Below are 5219 nucleotides of genomic sequence, written 5' to 3' on the forward strand. Positions count from 1 at the left end.
TGGGCCTCTCCAGACTCACACCATGTGTGCCCCCCCAGCCCCCCTCACTGACTTCCAGCCCCCCCGGAGGGCCTCACAGCAAGCCCCTCTCTAGGCCTCACCCAGAGCTCAGCCATGCTGACATGCAGATGATAATCATACCACCTGTTCACTGAGTTCCCCCCGTACCCAGCTCTTTTCTAAGAACCTGACATATCTTCACCCTATTTAATCCTCATAAGCTGAAGCTCCGATACTTTGGCCACCTAATGTGATGAGCCCACTCATTGGATGAGTCTTCCCTAATGCTGGGAAAGATTGAAGGCAGGAGGACAAGGGGGCAACAGAGGATGAGATGGTTGGATGGCATCACCAACGCTGTAGACACGAGTTTGAGTGAGCTCCGGGAGTTGGTGATGGACAGGGAGGCCTGGCGTGCTGCAGTCCATGGGGTCGCAGAGAGTTGGACACGACTGAGTGACTGAACAACAGTCTCCATAACCACCCTGTGAAATACATACAGTTCCTATCCGATCTTTACTGGAAACCCAGAGAGGTTAAGTAACTGGCTCTGAGTTGCACAGCCAGTCAGAGAGGAGGCAGAGGAGTGGAGGGCTGGGGCGCATCAGCTCGGCCTCTGTCCTGAGACCGTCTGGGGAAGGGCACGCCGCGATTACAAAACAGCGTGGCCACTGCTGTGGTTGGGGAACACCAAGCCGGCGGGACCGGTAAGTCCGCTCACTGCCCTGGGCCTCAGTTTTCTCGTTTGTAAAATGAGAATACTGTTCCCTACCTCACAGGGTTGCTATGAGCATGGCCTTTACACACTGTGCGAGGGAGTAAGGGGGCAGGGGGGCAGGGAGAGGTGAGGCCAGAAAGGTCATCAAGGGCCCTGCAGTGTAAGAGCATTCTCCACCTTCAGGACGTTTTATGCTCTTTCTCCTCTGGCAGAAAGAGAAGCGGTTTAACTGAGAGATCATTCGTGCACTGTAGAGTTCACCCGCTTATGTGTATCTGTTCACGGTTTTAGTATCTGCAGAGCTGCGTCACCATCACCGCAGCCAGTTTTAGAACATTTTCACCACCCTGCAGAGAAACCCGGAAAGAAACGAGCCGCTCCTCGTTTCCCTCTAAAGCTCCCGGCCCAGCCGCCGGTCCACATCTGTCTCTAGACGCACCTGCTCTGGACGCTTCGCGTGAGGAGCTCGTACCGCGGTATGGCCTTCTGTGACCGGCCTCTCTCGCTCAGCGCACCTTCAGGGTTCCTCCACGTTGTACGTAGCGAGTGTCAGCACTTCATCCTTTTTAACAAATATTTATTTTTATTTTTTTAATTTGTTTGATTGGCTGTGTTGGGTCTTGGTTGTGATGCGTGAGCTTAGCTGCCCGACCAGGGGTCAGACCTGCATCCCCTGCATCGCAAAGCGGATCCTTAACCCCTGAACCACCAGGGAAGCCCCAGCACTTCATTCTGTTTCTCGTCTGAACAGTAGTTTGTTGTATGTCTATACATTTTGTTCGTTCCTTCGTCCATTGATAGACACGTGGGTGATTTCTGGCTCTGGCCAGTATGATTAAGGCCGCTCTGCAGGTTCACGTATGGGTTCTTGTGGGGACGTGTGTCTACTTCTCTTGGGTGTATGCCTACGAGTATATGGGTGTACTGGGTCGCTTGGTGAGTGTGTTCCATCTGTGAAATGCTTTTTGATTTGTTTTCGGCTGTGCTGGGTCTTGGCCGCTGCGTGCAGGCTTTCTCTAGTTGTCATGATCGGGGCTGCTCTCTAGTCCAGGTGCGTGGACGTCTCATCGCAGGGCTTCTCTTGTTAGAGTGTGCGGGCCTAATCACCCCACGGCACGAGGGATCTTCCTGGCCCAGGGATGAAACCTGCATCTCCTGCATTGGCAGGTGGGTTCTTAACTCCTGGATCACCAGGGAAGTCCTGTTTAATCTTCTGAGGAACCGCCAGACTGTGTTTCCAAAGTGCTCGCACCATTATACGTTCCCGCCCGCAGCATATGAAGGTTCCAGTTCCTCTGAATCTCCATCGACACTTGTTATTGTCTGTCTTTTTGATTATCGTCATCCTAGGGGGTGTGAAGTGGTATCTCACTGTAGTTCTGATTTGTGTTTGCCTGATGGCTGGTGATGTTAAGTAGCTGTCCATGTACTTCCTGACCACCTTCTGTTGTCTTTGGAAAAAGGTCTATTCAGATTCTTTGCCCACTTTTCAGTTGGATTATTTGTCTTTTTGTGGTTGAGTTTTAAGAGTTCTTTATATATTCTAGGTATACTTTGCAAAGATTTTGTCCTGTTCTGTGGGTTGCCTTTTCACTTTCTTGATGGTATCACATGAAGTGCAGAATTTCAAAAATTTGATGATGTCCAGTTTGTCTGGTTTTCCTTTCGTTGCTCATACTTTTGAGGTGTATGCGTGTGCTGTTGCTTCAGTGCTGTCTGACTCTTTGCGACCCCATGGACTGCAGCCCACCAGGCTCCTCTGCCCATGGGCATTCTCCAGGCAAGAACACTGGAGTGGATTGCTAGGCCCTCCTCCAGGGGATCTTCCCCACCCAGGACTGGACCCACATCTCTTCTGTGTCCTGCGCTCAGGCGGATTCTCATCCACCAGCACCACCGTGCTTTTGGTCTAGTTTCTAAAAAATGACGGCCTAATCCTGGTAAAAAAGATTCACCCTTATCTTTTCTTCTAAGAGTTTTATATAGATTTCTCGAAGTCTGACACCAAGTCCGATGTGTGTCTTTTCCCCACACAATCAAGCAGTCAGCTCTTACGCTGTCTACACCTGAAGACGGCTTCAGATCCCACAGGTTAAGGACCAGTCCTCCAAGTCCCAGAAGAGTGCTCTCTCCTCCCCACTTCAGAGGCCAGTCCAGGCTGTCCCTGCGCTCGGACCTCCCGCTGTGGATCGGGGGTTCCCCCACCCCTCCTCAGGTTCGATTAGTTTGCCAGAGCGGCTCACGGAACTCAGCGCAGTGCTCTTTACAGAGGCTTTATGACGGTCGTGGGTCACGAGTGACTGGGCTCACTCCGCAGCCTCCCCCTCTGGAGCTGGTGAAGCGGGCAGGGCAGCCCCGCCCCCAGCCTGAAAGACGGTCCTAGCCGTCTGATCACACGGTTGGTCCTTATCCTCAGGCGACCTAAAGGCTTTCCAAAAGTCACCTCGTTAACGCTACAGAAGACACCTCTCTCTCTCTTTCTCTGTCTCTCAACCCTTAGGACATTCCAGGGGTATTAGTAGCTTTGTAGGGAGCAGGGAAGAAAACCAAATATATATCTTTCTTGTTATAAATCATGGTATCACAAATCAGCTCTTGATGTAGAGCTTTGGTTCAGCTTGAGCTGGATTTTGTATGCGGTGTGAGGCAGGGGTCCAACCTCATTCCTCTGCACGAGGCGCCCCGTTGTCCCAGCTTCAGGTGTTAAAACGACTACCGGCACCCTATGTCCTCGCATGCTGCTGGGAGCCTGACGTGTTTCTGACTCTCCTTGTCCCAGCTGCCACTCCACATGTGCTGGAACCGACCCCATCCTTGCCTCTGCAGAGCTCCCGTTAGAGAAAGAGGGTGAGAGGGCCGGGGAGAGCCTGGAGGCAGAGAGGCTGCCTTGGAGGCTGTGCCAGGTGTTGGCAAGCGGTGGGGTCAGGGCGGCTGGCTCGGTGGCCCTGAGGAGGCAAGCTGGCCGGAGCTGGGTGACCGCTGGAGGGAAGAGTGGGGCTTCCTGTCCTGGGGTGAGGGCGTCCCCAAAGCCACGAGGAGCGGGCTAAGGCATCTCCTTTCCAGCAGGGCTTGATGTCAGCCCTGTGCCTGGCTGTTTAACCAGGGACGGGGCATCAGAGGCCTGGGAGAAGCCCCAGGTAAGGATGGAAAGGCAGCCACCTGCCTGCTTCTCCTGACGGCTCAGCCTTTTGTGAGAGTGACGGAATGGCTGTCCCTGAGACATATGGAGACTCTTCAAGTCACTGTGTCCTGGGAGGGACTTTACTCGGGTCCGTGTCAAACTTATGGGCCTCCTCAGGGCCAGGCCTGTGCTGGACACGGTCCCGTCCCTCAGCAGGCTTGAGTCCGGCAGGAGGTGGCCGGGGCCGGCAGCGGCTCTCATCTGAGAAGGGCCTGAGGAGGAACTGAAGTTTCCTGAAGGATGCAGAGGAGGGCTGGCGGGCCGTCTGCCGAGGCGAAGTTTGGAGGAGGAGAGTGCAGAGGCGGGGGGCCTGCGGGCCTGGGGGCCGGTCAGGATGTGCTCGGGAGGGCGGGAGTCCTTGCCAAAGACAGTCGGAGGCTCTGAAAGAGTTTGGCAAGATGGGGGTTTCAGAAGATCCTCAAGGGTTTCCCTGGCGGTCTGGTGGTTAAGATCCATCTTCCAGCACAGGAAGCCTGGGTTCGACCCCTGGTCAGGGAACTAAGATCCCACAGGCCGCGCAGTGTGACCAAGAAAATAAATAAAAATGAGAGAGAAAGAAAAGAAAGGTCCTTGAGGGGGAGGCTGGAACTGCGGGGCACGGACTCGCAGAGGTGCCTGGTGGGGCGCTCGGCAGGAGACGCGGGGGAGGCCCAGGGCCGGCCCAGCTGTCCTGCCTTCTGTCTCCAGCGATCGGGATGAGGTCCTGTTTAGGTGGTCCCTTTTACTAATTTAAATACATGCAGACGACTAAAGAGAAACGTAAGCGGCAGGTGGCCCTTCTGGAATGACTCAGAGCAGGGCTGGAGCCCGGGATCTGGGGTATGAATCCTGGTTCCTGGACTTTCCACCCCCAGAGAGGCCCATCTGCGACAGGGACTTGACTCCTTGGCATCTGTAGTGAGACAGAGCCGCAGCCTCGCCCCTTCTCTGCTGCCCTTGATGATAACAGGCGAGGTCTGGCCCATCTTATCATCCATCTCCCCGCAGATAGGGCAGCGGCCACAGCCATCCTTCCTTCACGCCACCCCCCACCCCAGACCCCTTCATAGAAGAGAGAACCCCAGGTCTCTGGGACACAAAGCTTCGGGACCCTCTGAGCCCTGGTCCCAGTGAGAGCCTGCTCTGGGGGGAATCTGTACCCCACCTTGACTGTAGCAGGGTGCACGTCCCAGAGAGCTGGGCTGGAAGGGATTCCCCGGTGAGAAGCCCCGAAGGGCGAAGACAGGCCCATGAGGATGCCACCCAAGGCGGGGTCGGTCCCCCGTCAACCCTGTGCGGCGCCCCCCAGCCCTGGTCTCCCACATTTACCCCCCACGCGGT

The 5219-nt window shown here is 55.2% G+C and overlaps 1 protein-coding gene across 1 annotated transcript in view; it reads left to right on the forward strand.

Annotated features, from left to right (window-relative positions):
• The window catches only part of PQLC2 (PQ loop repeat containing 2), a 16484-nt gene that overhangs the window by 5939 nt on the left and 5326 nt on the right, over positions 1-5219 (forward strand).

Source organism: Bison bison, unplaced genomic scaffold (genome assembly GCF_000754665.1).
Source record: "Bison bison bison isolate TAMUID 2011002044 unplaced genomic scaffold, Bison_UMD1.0 scf7180017864516, whole genome shotgun sequence".
Classification (NCBI taxonomy): Eukaryota; Metazoa; Chordata; class Mammalia; order Artiodactyla; family Bovidae; genus Bison; species Bison bison.